Raw genomic sequence first — 14,777 nt, forward strand, 5'->3', positions numbered from 1 at the left:
TCCATATATTGACCACTACAAACCTATCATCTGTCTTAAATTCATGTGAAATCTACTCTCCCATTTGTATTTTCCCTATATTGTAGATGTTCAGGTTAGTCCCCCCGTTCTTGTTTATATTTGCTTGATGTATTGTTAGCATTATCAGGTTCCATGCTTTTAGGTTGCCTGTTTAGCTGTCTCTTGCATATGTGATAACACACACGTATTATAATACACAACTTCTATTGTGCTGTTAGACAAATTATTCTAGATTTCTGACTCTGTAGCCCAGAGCTCACTATTGAGAGTAAACAAACTAATGAGTGATTATGTAAAGGAGAAGCCCTGGAAAACAGCTTCTGTGCTGCTTTGCATTGTCTCTGTAATTCTACTTTAAGGACGAAAACCATTCTTACAAAGCACACTCCCTCATTTGGTCTGTTGATACCAGTGATGGTGGCTTGTCTAACATGCAAATACTCTCACTGATGATCAGTGGAGTTAAGAGTTAATTACTGCAAACACAATTGCACATATCTGCGTTATACACACCACAAAAGCCTCTACAGTCATTATATTTCTCTGATTTTCCGAGTGCTTGCTTTCATTTGCCACTTAACCATTTTTTCCACTGCGCGATTTATGTGAACTATTTCGAAATGATTGCTGTCAATACTAATAATACTAATAATAATGAACACGTTAGATTAGCCAGCAGGGGGAGCTCTCAGTTTAGGAAGGAGGTGCCAAGGTTTACCATTTAAAGGAACAGGGCTGCGTTTATTTCCAGTTAATTTTCTGAGGGGCTTCACTCGAAGAAAGTCTCCTAAGTTGTAGTTAAGTGAGCCTTAAAATCGAAAGCAAAATCTAACCAGAGACACAACATTCTCTGCCTCTATTATATATTATGTACAGCCGCTGAAAGCCGACCCCTGGGGGCTTTTCCGAAAGTTAACCCCTGAATGTACGGTCGGTCGGTCGGTTTGTTGAGTACCTTTATCTAACACATAATGCAACGCTTAAATCTGTATACTGGGCGTGTGTGTGTTTAGGGGGGGTGTAAAGCAGGCGTAGAGACGCCGTCGTATGGGAGCAGCTGAGGTACATTCGTACCCAGCCTAAACCACGAGCTCCGTGGCGTATTAAAGTTAATCCATTTTTGTGTATTTTCCCCCGGCTACGAGGAAGCCTTCCGACTGTTGGATTCTGTATAGCTACAGCTGGCAAAGATTTGCATGAGCTCAAGCACCAATGGTTTTTACCAGCTCCAACTCCAACTGGGTAAAAATCCAGACTCCATCTTTTCGGGCCCGCGCTAGCCATTATTTTATTTACTAAATGCTTATATCCCTCCGCAGGGTCAGAGAGTATTTTGAAGAAATTGTAAAATGGTTTATCTGTCATTTCTCATCGCGTCTTCTCAACGGTCTTTTTAAACACGCCTCACACTCGCGAAACATCCCTTTCTTGGCGAGCCCCGTCGATTCTGAAAGATTTGTGCACCGTAGTTGTGCTGTTCAGGGGGAGGAGGAGGCGGATCTAGTTTTTGAGGAGCTTGGAGAGGGGGGCTGTGCTTCGGTGCCACTTATCATTAGATATGGCCACCGTTACAGAGCACCCCGAAGCGTCATCTTCAACTTAATTTTGTGCTATTTCATAGTCATTTTGCAGCTCGGTCAGCGCGGCAGGCGAGATGTTGTTTTTGGCGAGCTAATGTTTGTTTTTACATGTCTTTTGGAGGCGGTTGTTACTGCGTGGCAGGATGACTGTGAGTCTCTCCTAAACTGGCCGCTTGGTCCCGCAGCTTGTCGCAGCTGAAGAAAATAGAACCAGTTGCCAACCCCCAGCGGTCGGCATCCAGCTTTTTTTTCCCCTATTGCTTTGCGGGTCGCTACACTTTCCCCCGAGGATTCCTACTTAATGTTTGGCCCACGGAGCGTTGACTTTAGCAGCCGCTTGGATTTCGAGGTGGTTATGTTTACACGTTAATGGTAAAATTATTGGCTGTAGACTTGGGTGGCTAACACCAACTAGCTATATAAGCCGAACTCGTGCGACGACAGCTGTCATTGGAGAAAGGAAAGTGATCCCCGCAGATGCGTGCGCCAATGAAGCGGTTTTCTGTTGGATTTACATCATCCGCTTCTCCATCAAATGGGCAAAGTTGGGAATAACATTGCAGCGCTGGAATATAATGATATGCGTTGTGCATTTTTGAGAACTGCGGTGTTGCTTCATTGGAGAGAGGCTAGCTAGCTCCATTAGCTTGCTAGCTAGCTGGGTGATAAGCGCGACGTTTCATCCCCCTTATTTTGGACATGAAGAGGATAACTCTCTATTCATAGGGCTGGAAGGTAAGCTATATTTGCCTCTTCGTCTTTTTACTTCAATGTAAGCTGAGTTTGTTGGGAATTTACCTTTTCACGTAAGGCTGAGCCAACCTTATCCTTCTCCAGTCTGATGTTGGGGGTTTGTCGCCGCCTTGGCTTTCATGACTCAGACTATTCAACGGAACGGCACATTCAATTGAACATTTCGTGGGTGCTATATAAGCAAATATTAACACATTTACTGCATTATTCAGTGCAAATACACACAGCTAACGTTAGTTGGAAGCTAAAAGGGAAAAAAATCAGAACCTGGGTGGTTGTGTAACCTATCATTTTCACTTTTTGTACATCATTGTAGTTCCCTAGAATAGTTCCGTTTCATTGAATAGACCGAGCCTTTGTGTGTGTGTTGGGCTCCCCTTTGCTTTGCACCCGGTTTGAAGCTGACTATAAGGAGGGGTAGTGTTTTTAAGGTTTCTCGACAAGTTTTCTATGAGCCATGGACATGTTTAACACTAGCACTGGGAAACAAAGGGGTGAAGCCTTTTTTAGTGTTTTGGCGTAGGCGTTAGTCGCATGTATGAGTTGGACAACTAACTGCAACCATAGGTAACCTGTTTGCTATAGGTGGCCCTCTCTTTTAAAGTTGTCTCTAAAGCCAGTCCTCCTTCGGTTGTTAACTACGATAAATGACTTCGTTTCTTTTTCCAATTTCTGTTAAATTTAGTCGACATCAACGTTACTTTTGTCTGTGGTCGACGAAGAAAAGGCGACAGAGTTGAGCACAACAAGCTAGCAGTCGTTAGCTGGATGCAGCTGCTTTGTGCCCAAGCTTCGGTCAACAAAAGCTAACGCTAGCATGTTTTTGGTTGCTCCCGTGGTGGTCGTGACTGCCTTGTAGTCACCGGATCTTAACCTCAGATGCCCCAAGTAAAGTTCTCCTCATCACCTTTGAGCGTTTGCTTGTTGTACAAAAATGCTCCTTATCCGACGACTTCTTATCATATCAGATCCTACAGTGTTTAAAGAGACAATGTCTTCAGTTTTGTTTGTTTTTTTTGTTTGTTTGTTTTATCTCAGGGGTAACATTCCTAACTTGGCGTTTGTGCAGTTTTATAAAGGGTTTGTATTTCGTGTTCAGTTTTGGTGTTGGACGACTTCTTAAAGGCTGTTGAAGTCAATATAATTGATAGAAAGATGTTGAATTGCCACAGACAAGCAGCGAAAGGTGGTGTGTGTCAAAGTGAGACCTCTTCTGAGTCACTGAAAAAGCCTAACTAATAATTTAAGCCATTTTCTGACCACACTGTCTGCACATGAATAGGCATGGATGGCACTGAATTAAAAAAGGTTTAACATGGCACAATTTATTATAAACACACATATTAAATCTGGAACTGCATGTATCCTCATTTACATTATTATACAGATGAGCAGTACCTGTTACTGCACATAATGGGGATTGATAAGACACAATTTTATGTTTCACTGAGCAAAACACTGTGCTTCTGCAGTTTGGAATGAGTTTGCTTTTATAACTTAGTATGTGTCACAAATGTGCACATTTTCGGTCTGTGCGATGCTTATTTAAAAAAAAAAACAATGACCAAAAAGTGTTTGATGTTGATACTATCAGGTATGTGGTTTACCCTAGATATAAGCTGGGGTTTCAGTATACAGTTGAGTGCTTGAGCTCAGTCAAGTTTTGAGTGAGAAGAGCTAGGCTCATTTTAATGAATTATATAATCAACTGCTTCAAATCAGTCGCATCCTGCGGATGCACTCAAAATTGCGGCATCTTGGACTATAGCTGGAGATGATGGTCTTTGTTGTGCTCTGCTGCCTCGGTAAGCTCAGTGTAGTGGTACATGAATGAGCCAGTTCTTTTAAAAATAGTGCTGCAGTTTGCAGTCGTTTTCTGCAGTAGAAGGACAACTGTGGTTGTCACCTGCAGTCCAAGACAGTGGCGATGTCTTAGTAAGGACTTAAATAATATAAATAACCAGCTTTGTCATGAGCCAGCATGACAAGGAAAACTATGTTGCTGATTTGGGATTGTCTGCTTGTAAATCAGTGCAAGATTCGACATAACCTGTGGACGTGTAGTCAAAGGAATATTGGGCAAGTTTATTTCCCTGGTACAGGTTCAGTTACGGTGTTTCCACCAGTCACAGTTAATCCATTAACCTCCGAGACAAATTGGCTGAAGTGAATGCTCACTAACAAGTATTTCACTTTGTTTTCTTTCTTGCAGTCATTATTTCCACATTTAGAGGATCATTAATGAAAACATATGCAAAAGACAATACTGGTGGTGCTGGATTAAAAAAAAAAAAGACAGCTTTTCACTCACATTTGTGACTAAAGAAAGATGGATGTGGACTGTAAGGACTTAAGGTCACATGTATAAAAAAAATATATATATATATACATACACACACACACACACACACACACACACACAAATTTTTTATTTTTAACATTTAGCCCAAGAACCTTCAAAACTTTATCAAATGGTTGATAAAGCAGTGGAGATGACGAGCGGCATCGTCTCTGTGACATTCACACTGGGCAATAAAGACTCAATGCTGTGACCAAAGCAATCACGAAGGGGTGGAATGAGAATTTTTTTTTTTTTTTTTTCTTTCTAGAATTGACTACAATATCACTCGTTGCTGAACTTAAGCATCGAGCAGCTTTTGTTTTTTCTTCCTTAAATTTGGCACACATTTTGTGAAGTTGCGCTCTCTCTCTCTCTCTCTCTCTCCCCCTCCGTCTCCCATGATTCTTCTTCGTAATCCAGTGGTGGTCCTTACTTGTAAAGTAGTATTGTGAGATCCCCATAACTGATACATCGCTATTGTTGTACATTAAGGTTTCCAGCAGTATACAAGGGATTTAAAATTGGCTTATTTTTGGTTTTCACAGTCTTATTAAAATATACAGGGGTTCAGTAAAATACTCATTTCCTGTAGTGTTGTAAATGAGAAATGTTACGGTTGACACTGCAATGATGTTGTCCTTGCATACATTAAAAAAAATGAGTCACTATGTATTGTTGAACAGTTCTTAGTGTGTGTGTGTGTGTGTGTGTGTGTGTGTGTGTGTGTGAGAAAAGAAAAAAAAAAACAACAGTCACTTAACTTTGTCCTTGTCCACATTGGCAATGAAAGCCATCAGCCATCATTGTGTGAACTTGGTTAACACAACAAGGTATTGCAATGAAGTCAGTTTTTGACAGCGTTGTGCTCACAATTCACAGTCAAGCGAAATGTCTGCAAAAGAGATTTGAAGCCTTAATAAAAATGCTTCAAGTAGAAATTGCATACAAGCTATTATACATCCTGTATAGACTGCAGTATTACTTATACGGAAGGCAAGTCTGGTCTTTGTGTCCTAAATGGGCTGGGCAGGATGAGCATCTGGAAATGGCCACTGAGAAGGTCATAGCAGTGTAATATTATTTCAGATAAACAAAGATCTGTGCCTCTCGTACAACCATGTCACTTTCAGTAATGAGAAAAAGACTTGTTCTGCAACACTTACTGTAGCCAGATTAATGTGTTCATAATATTCATGTACACATGTAGACCAGATCTACACAAGCATCTACCACAGCAGTGCTTATGCTGACATGGAAATTTATGAATTTCCATTAAGTCTTAGTATGCTGCTCAACTGAGAAGATTTGTGTAGAAGATGTGTGTCCAGGCAAATGCTAGTAACTGGTGATGAATTTTTAAAAAAAGAAAAAAAAACTAAAGAGTGGAGGAAGATAATAAATGCAAATGTGTTCTTATGTTGCACTAGTATCATTGAATGGTTTGAAGTGGCAGTCTCAAGTATCTTCATTTGAGTGTCTTAATTCAGTCTGGCAGTCCATCGGCTATTGACAGGATGTGCAAAACATGGCCCTCTGGCCACTGGGCATCCTTGATAACATTTTAAGCAGCTCACAACCACAAGGAAAGGATGCACTACTAAAAATTTAATTCATCCAATTTTCACATTATAGTAGAGCAGCAAAAAACAAGACCAAGGGAGCACACCCCTTATATTTCATCTCTTTTGTTCTAGTTGACATAGTAGACTACAGCTAATATCAGAATGGAACAGCCACCTCACTCATGGTTAAGAAGCTACGAACAAGAGAGAGAAATTTACAAACACCAGGGATGCAACAATATTTGGATCAGATGGATCTAAGGTTGTAAAGTGTCCAGATTAATTGACTTCTTGACTAGTAAATGATTATTACACGTGCACAGGCATATAGTTCACTAGGCTTGTACTGTAAATATGCTCAGCTACTAAAACTGGGATATCTTTTTCGGTAATATGATTATGCTCAAGGTGCAAGGGATTGGTGGCATTACTTTTGATCCACAACAGTTTTTCTTTTTGGTTTATGTTGTATTTACTAACACATAAAATGTGTCCAGACAATGGACATGGTGCTGTTATTTGGTACACACTGCTCAAGTTATCCATCTGCTCTGTATTTCAATTTTCCGTACTGCACACTGGACTGGAGTTAAGTGAGAACACACTAGGTAGTATGTTTTAAAGAGAACCGTGCATAATAACGAAGTATTAACAGAATTTAATAAAAAATTAAATGACAGACATGGTCAAGATTATATGGATTAGAGGTTCTAAATGTTGGTTTTGTTGAATTGCCCAGCCACATATCAGTGTGATCCTTAGATAAGTGATGATCTTTGCAGCTGATATTTTAATTTTTATTCTTGCTTATGTTCTGTGTTTACTCTCATGCTGCTGCTGCTGCTGCAGTACATGAGTTGCTAGCAGTGTAGCTAATGTATCATAGGAGACACTTAAGAGCCGAAGGTGATCAGTTGGACCACTGCACCACCACTAGCTTTTCTTTGTATATTTGGAATACTTTTTGGCCTAATTATCTATTGTACTCAAGCGAGTTGACGCATCTCATGAGTTCAGAACACGCCAGTGTTGGCTCCTCTCTTTTGCTGTATATTCAGTGTAATGGTTCTTACATGTATGGTAACACAATGTTTTATCATTAACTCCATTAATATTATTTCAGCACCACTTCACAGGCAACGTATTGGAAAGAAGAACTTAAAGTGCGAAAAAAGAAACTAGCGTGACTGTTAATGGCCATAGTGCACTGTAATGATTTTCACACTGAACTGAAGTGAAACTAATGCAAATAAATTTGGTGAATATTTTAAATGAATAAAGAGAAAATAAATTGGATGTTGGACCTGTCCTTTATTATTTTACCAATAAATATAAATGCAATAAAACTCTATTCTTGAATGTATTTTTTTCATATTTTGTTGCAGCATTTACTTTTGCTTGATGTTGGCTTACACATTAAAGGACTTCAACTTATAAATTTAGCACTTGTACTCTATATGGGCAGAAATCTGAAGTCAACCTGTCAGAAATTGAAAAAGTTATCTCAGTAGAGCAGGGCGATATGACCAAAAATATTTATCACGATATACGTTTGAAAATTTGCGATAACGATATAATTGACACTAGGCAAAATACTTTACAACTCCACAACTTTATTAGTGCAAAGAAACCCAAAAAACATCAATGTATTTTCACACTGGGGACCAGGAGGCATACAGTGCTGCCAGGGCCAACCTGAGAAGAGGCATCAAGACTGCCAAGCAGCAGCACAGGAGGCGTATCGAGGCCAGGTTTGAGAACAACACAAACCCAAGGCAGGTCTGGGAGGGCATCAGGGCTATCACGGACTACAAAAGAAGAACACCATCACCCTCAGCCGACAGTTCTACTCTGGCTGAGGATCTAAATCTCTTTTATGCCGGTTTTGATAGGGAGAACACCGACCCTGTCCTGTCCCCTCTCCCCTCAACCGATCCTGCTCCAGTCCTGAGCACTCATGAGCTGAGGCGTGTGTTCCGGAGCACTAACACCAGGAAGGCGGCCGGGCCAGATGGAGTGCTGGGCCGGGTGCTAAAAGACTGTGCTGCGGACCTGGCGGACGTCTTCACCTCTATATATAACACCTCGTTGTCCTGTTCACTGGTACCATCCTGTTTCAAAGCAGCAACCATCGTTCCCATCCCAAAACAGTCAAATGTCACATGTCTGAACGATTTCAGACCTGTGGCACTCACCCCCATTCCCGCCAAATGCCTGGAGAGACTGGTCATTAAACACATCAGAGCTGCTTTTCCACCATCCCTGGACTCGCACCAGTTTGCATACAGGGAGAACCGGTCAACCGAGGATGCGATCGCCACAGTGCTGCACACATTACTGAAGCACTTGGAACACAGGAACACCTATGCACGGCTCCTCTTTGTAGACTACAGCTCGGCTTTTAATACCATCCGGCCATACAAACGCCGTCCCAAACTCCACCAACTGGGACTTAACTCCTCTCTGTGCAACTGGATTGTGGACTTCCTCACTAACCGTAGACAGAGTGTCAGAGTGGGTAAGAACACCTCTTCCACCCTTGTGGTCAACACCGGTGCCCCTCAGGGGTGTGTTCTGAGCCCTCTGCTATACACTCTCTTCACCCATGACTGTATTTCCTCCTGCGCGTCCAATCTCATTGTTAAGTTTGCAGATGACACTACAGTGCTCGGACTTATATCCAACGATGATGAGACAAACTATAGGACAGAGGTGCAACAACTAGAGTCATGGTGCCACGACAATAACTTGGTCTTAAACACCAAAAAGACCAAGGGGATCATTGTAGATTTCCGGAAGAGGGGTCATAACAACCATCTGCCTCTCTTCATTGGCAGTGAGGCGGTGGAGAGGGTGAGCAGTTTTAAATTCTTGGTGGTAACTGTGACCGAGGACCTGTCCTGGGGCAACCATATCACCTCAGTTGCACGGAAGGCCCAACAGCGCCTCTACTACCTGAGGAGACTGCGGAGCGCACACATTCCCAGATCTCTGATGTTGAACTTCTACAACTGTGCCATCAGCAGCGTTCTGACGTATGGATTTCTAGTGTGGTTCCCCAGCTGCACCAAGGCCGATCAGCAAGCACTCCAGCGGGTGGTGAAAGAAGCTGGCAGAATTATTGGAACAAGTCTGCCAGAGATCAGTAATATCTTCCCCACTCGCTGTCTGAGGAGGGTGCACAGTATCCTGCGGGACCAACATCACCCTGCGCGCCACATTTTCCATCTGCTGCCCTCAGGGAGAAGGTACAGGTCTATACAGGCCAGAACATCCAGACTGGCCAACAGCCTGTATCCACAGGCTGTGAGGCTCCTGAACTCTCTGCCCCCCTCTCACGGACAATAACCATATCCAACTTCTTAATAGCAATGAACTGGTCTGCATTGGTGCATCATATCTTTATTCTCTTCCCCCTCCTGCCCCCCCCCCCTCTTTCTTAAATAGATAACTATCATATCTGATATCATATCTCACAGTACAATAATATTGAATGGGTTGCATTGTTGTATTTTGTCATGTTTCTCAGGTCTTTGTCTGAATTTCTACGAACATTATTGCTAAGGATTGTCTTATTGCATTGGAGTCACACTGGGTTAAATATGTACACTTGGGTTTTAAGGGGTATTTATTATTTTCTTCTTTTTTTGGGTTGTATGGAAGCCCCAAACGCAATTTCATTGTTCTTGACAATGACAATAAATAAATACTACTACTACTACTACTACTACTTAAACAAGCAGTTGCTTGTTTGTTTGTTTTTTTTTTTTTAATGTGCATTAAAGTTATATAAAAATGTAACAGTGCAAATGCAAATTCCATGCTGACAGTTTAACCAAAAGCATTTCCAGTGGAAATTGGCCAACATATCCTGAGCATAACCATGTATAATATCCACAAAACTTCAAAAGAGGTTATATACACACACACACACACTCACACTCACACTCTACGGTAATATTATGTTGAAGCACAGTACGTATCACTCCGCGAGGCTCTTGCCTACGGTAGCCGTAATGCTTTGACAATCCATCAAGTGGTGCGGGTTTATAGCTTAGCAAAGTCGTACTAAAACATTTAACAGATTTTCGAGCGCCGTGTACCACGTAAAATCGTTTCGAGGTCAGTAAACGCAAACAGAAACCATACATAAGGCACAGGGGATTATAAGGGGCACTGTCGATTTTCAGAAAAATCAAAGGATTGATTTTTAAGTGTGCCGTATTTAAAAAAAAAAAAAAAAAAAAACCAAAACAAAACACAGCAATAACGACGGCCCGCTAGCATACCAAAAATAGTGATTTGTTGTGTATCTGACGGACGAAAGCCAAACCAGTGCCACACCACTGAAGTTGCAGCATTTTTACAAACCAATTCTGATTCATCTGTTTCATTCAACGTTCCGCTTTCGCCCTTCTCATTCTCCATCACCGCCATGCTTTTTTAAATAAATTAATACATTTTTCATGTGCCCTTATATAATATTCTGGCTCCTTAAAATGTCAGTCACTAAAAAACTAAGATATGCTGGGCTATTTTCTGATGGCTTAACCTCTGGAAACATCAGCCAGTGTCTTAGGGGTTCCAGTGTAGCGGGGGGGGGGTGTCATAATTGATTTCCACCAGTGAGTATTTAATTGAGCACTGTCAGTACAATTTATTGTAGTAGTAGTAGTAGTAAACAGATCTGAACTAACATCACTCTGATGGATGCATCAGGGGACAACCTGAGGTGCAGTATCTTGTCCAAGGATTCTTCGATATGCAGACTGGAGTAACCGGGGAATCGAGCCACAAACCTGATTGGTAGACGACCTGACACAGCTTCTCCGAACTATAAAGTGGCATTTAAAACACTTGTCATAACATATTGGCCGAAGCTCTTTGGCCAATGCATTTTATTTGCTTTCCACACTGATATCACCACATGAAAGCAAAATGTGATTAGTCAGTATTGGAGTAGCTGTGGCTCAGGCCATAGAGCATTTTTTTGTACCGTGTTTTTCACACTATATTGCGCACTTAAAATCCTTTAATTTTCTCAAAAATCGACAGTGCGCCCTATAATCCGGTGCGCCTTATGTATGAATTCTGGTTGTGCTTACTGACCTCGAACCGATTTTATGTGGTACATGGCACTCAAAATCTGTCAAAAGGTTTTAGTACGACTTTGGTAAGCTACAAAGCCGCACTGCTTAATGGAGTAATCTGAGTCCAAAACTCCGTCCGCTTCAGGTTCCAAAGTCAAATGAACACTGCGGCATCACAGTGTTAAAAACAGTCTAAATTCGTTCATCTTTAATAAAATGATAAATGTTCTGACTGAGAGATTTCTGAAAAACTTAAAACATACAGCTCTGCTATCACGACAGAAAACTAAACAGCAGTGACTTTTCTTAGGGTTACTGAAGTTGGACGAGCTGGTATATAATGATGTGCAACGTGATCGCTAGGGACACAGCTATGTTAGCATAACATAAACGCAATGAAGCTGGAGAATGAATGCTAACTTTTTTCCACTCGATAAAAGTTAACGCAAGGGTTCGCGATGGTTAGGGACAAATGCAATTGCATGACAGGATGTTGTTAACGGACCAACCTTCAGTCAGGAGAACAACTGAGATGATCCATCCACAATACAAGATTTGTAATTAATATACTGCAAGAACATGGGAATAGAGCAGCTGTGAGAGAATTGAACATTAATGAATCAATGGTACGGAAGTGGAGGACGCAAGAAAAATGAGTTGAGTGAAGTTTGAGTTATCTGACTGTTTTGTTTCGCTTAAGGTGCACCGGATTATAAGGCGCATTATGTATGAAAACAGACCCGTTCATCGACAGTGCACCTTATAATCTGGTGCGGATTATGGTCCGAAAAATATGGTACAAATCAGAAGGTTAGTACTTCAGTCCCAGACTCCTCTAGTCCACATGTTGAGGACGATGGTATTGAATTGCCTCTGATGTAGCCAACAGAGTTTGTGTGTGCGTGTAGATGCAATGATTTGAGTAATACGCACACAGAGAAGAACAAAGAGGCGGAGCTGTTACTGAGATTTTGAGCTCAGGCTGAGTGAAAGATAACAAGTTTCTAGCGTCCAAATCAGCAGTGCTGTTCCTGTAATCGCCATTAAAGCCTTCACTGGGAAAAAGCTAGTAGGAGTGCTTCCTCAAAACACCTGATCAACAACCTCTGACTTGAAGAAAAGCAAACTTTGAAGCTGCTCCATCCATGGCTGTTTGTTTTAACCTAGTCTGACAGCATGTTAAAACTACACAGCTTGATGTCAGCTGTCCTATTTTACATGGAAGACATACGTGCAACAAACAGTGCTGAGTCTAATGGGGTGCATGGGGTTTACCAGGCCATAAGGCTTTTGTAACATTTTCAGATTTAACGTGAAATAAAATATTGTATTAATGAAATTGATTTAATATTTCAAAATGTGAAAATAAAAGCTTTTTTTTCACAAGCCAATAAAAATGTACATGGATCAGTGAAACTCGGAGCCACTGACCTGGGGGTTGTTAGGTTGTTATTAATATGACTTAATGACTACACCATCATAACGTTTGTTTGTTTGTTTGTTTTGTTTTTTTTTAACAGATGTTGATTGAAGTTAAACTTCAAAACATTACAATTACTAAAATGGAAACAAATGAGCAGTTCAAAACCTGTGGGTTTTTTTCAATAATTATTATTGCTCATTAATAAGAAAAAAAGTATTTTCCTAATTCTTTCTAATTAATCAATGAATTAATCAATAGATTACTCAATTACTAAAACAATCAAATGCTGCAGCTCTAGTATAAAGAGGTTAAAGCTATTGAACAAAGCTATATGAGTGTGTACAGGGGTGAATGTGGTTTGTATTTAAGAGTGCTGAGAGTAGAAAAGGCATCTATAACTTGGACTACTTTGATTACAGATGGAAATGCGAAACTTGATATCTAAATATTTCAGAGTCAGCCTGTTTTTTTGTTTTTTTATAATTGCATGCCAATAGATCTTTTCTTTAATTTAGCAGCACTGAGCAGATATATATCTGCCACATTGTCCTGTATGTGCCAATGTGGAAACAATTTTTACAATTTTTTTTTTTTATATATAATCAGGGCTGGCTACCTTTCATGTTTGAATTGATACAAGTACTTGGAATTTGGTACCCCTAACAAATGGTGCCTTTTTTAGTGCTTGTTTTAAAACAAATTCAAATTCTTCTCTTATAAAATAATTCCATAATTATTGGCTGAAACTTTTTTTTTTATTGATAAGATTGTACACTCTACACTGTTGCCAGCTGCCTCGGTTAGTTTTACGACAGTGTTCCTGTTACAGTGTTTGCATATAATATTAAATGGTAATATTGGCCTACTGTTAGTTATGGTCAGAAATCAAGATTTTGGACATACTGTAATGTGTTTACTGTAAATAGCATGCTGATGAAAAATTTCAGTGCAGCCAGTGAAAGTGACAATCAATGCAAGAGGGGAAAAAGCCTGATTACTAGAGCTGGGCGATATGAGATTTTTTCATATCACGATATGTTTTTTTCATTTCAGGCGATAACGATATCTATCACGATATAAGCCAAATAACTTGTAAGAATTTGTAAGATTTAAATGTGCTGTTGCTCACAAGTAAAATGTGAAATAATCAGCAGCTTGTTTTTATTTAAATATTTATTTCCCATAATAAGTTCAACAGGGTAGATGTACTTAAGGAACATGAGACTTTTTCAGATAAATAAAGGCAAATATTGCAAACTACACAAAAGGCAGCCGCTAAAGCGTTTAAGTTTCAAAATAGAACAAACGAAACAGACTAAATTGTCAATTCCACTTAGAAACAAAATATTAATTCTAAAAATAAATCTTAGTTTGTTTTACAGAAGAACAGACAAAACTGACTAACTTTTGTCAATATCAAATAAACTGAGAACTAAAAGGAAATTCTCAATCTCTCCTTGTTGTATAGCTGAGCTTTTCAAACAGTTTTAACAGTTACTTTAGTCTGACAAAAGCCGAATGACGAATTAGCGCTTCCAGTCAGAGACTGAGGCTACGTCCACACGTACACGGGTATTTTTGAAAACGGAGATTTTCCGTTTTCGTTTTAAAAAATAATCTCGTCCACACATAAAGGCAGAAATGAAGGAAAACGCTGCTATGAACATGCCAAAGCAGCAGGTGGCGCTAGATTCCTAACCGTGCAGAAATGTTGGCCAATCAGAAGTCTAGAAGCCTCGGTGGGAAAAAGTAAACAAAGCTGGGGCATAGAAGCAGAACCGAGTCGTATGTGTGGAGGGACAGTAACTGTGTGTATATGTAAGCATTTAAACACTGCAGAGAGTAGAATTAACAGTAACAGTATTGTAGAAATTCATTTCACTGAAACAATAACGTGGTGCACAGTGTGACGCATGCACCAGTTTATTGTATTTCCAGACTTGTTTTCGGCACAATTTACAGTGCACGCTACTCTGTTTTTTGTCAGACTTGAAATAGCCGAAATAC

The 14,777-nt window shown here is 40.3% G+C and overlaps 1 protein-coding gene across 8 annotated transcripts in view; it reads left to right on the forward strand.

Annotated features, from left to right (window-relative positions):
* The first annotated feature begins 1,381 nt into the window (after positions 1-1,381).
* The window catches only part of kmt2cb (lysine (K)-specific methyltransferase 2Cb), a 97,381-nt gene continuing 83,985 nt past the window's right edge, over positions 1,382-14,777 (forward strand). For 6 of the 8 annotated variants that reach the window (XM_080907757.1, XM_080907760.1, XM_080907758.1 and 3 more), the window contains exon 1: positions 1,382-2,336. The gene's annotated coding sequence lies outside the window, so the exon portion shown is untranslated. The remainder of the gene's footprint in view (positions 2,337-14,777) is intronic. The other 2 variants (XM_080907756.1, XM_080907763.1) reach the window with 1 other exon arrangement.

Source organism: Rhamphochromis sp. 'chilingali', assembly GCF_963969265.1.
Source record: "Rhamphochromis sp. 'chilingali' genome assembly, chromosome: 16".
NCBI lineage: Eukaryota > Metazoa > Chordata > Actinopteri > Cichliformes > Cichlidae > Rhamphochromis > Rhamphochromis sp. 'chilingali'.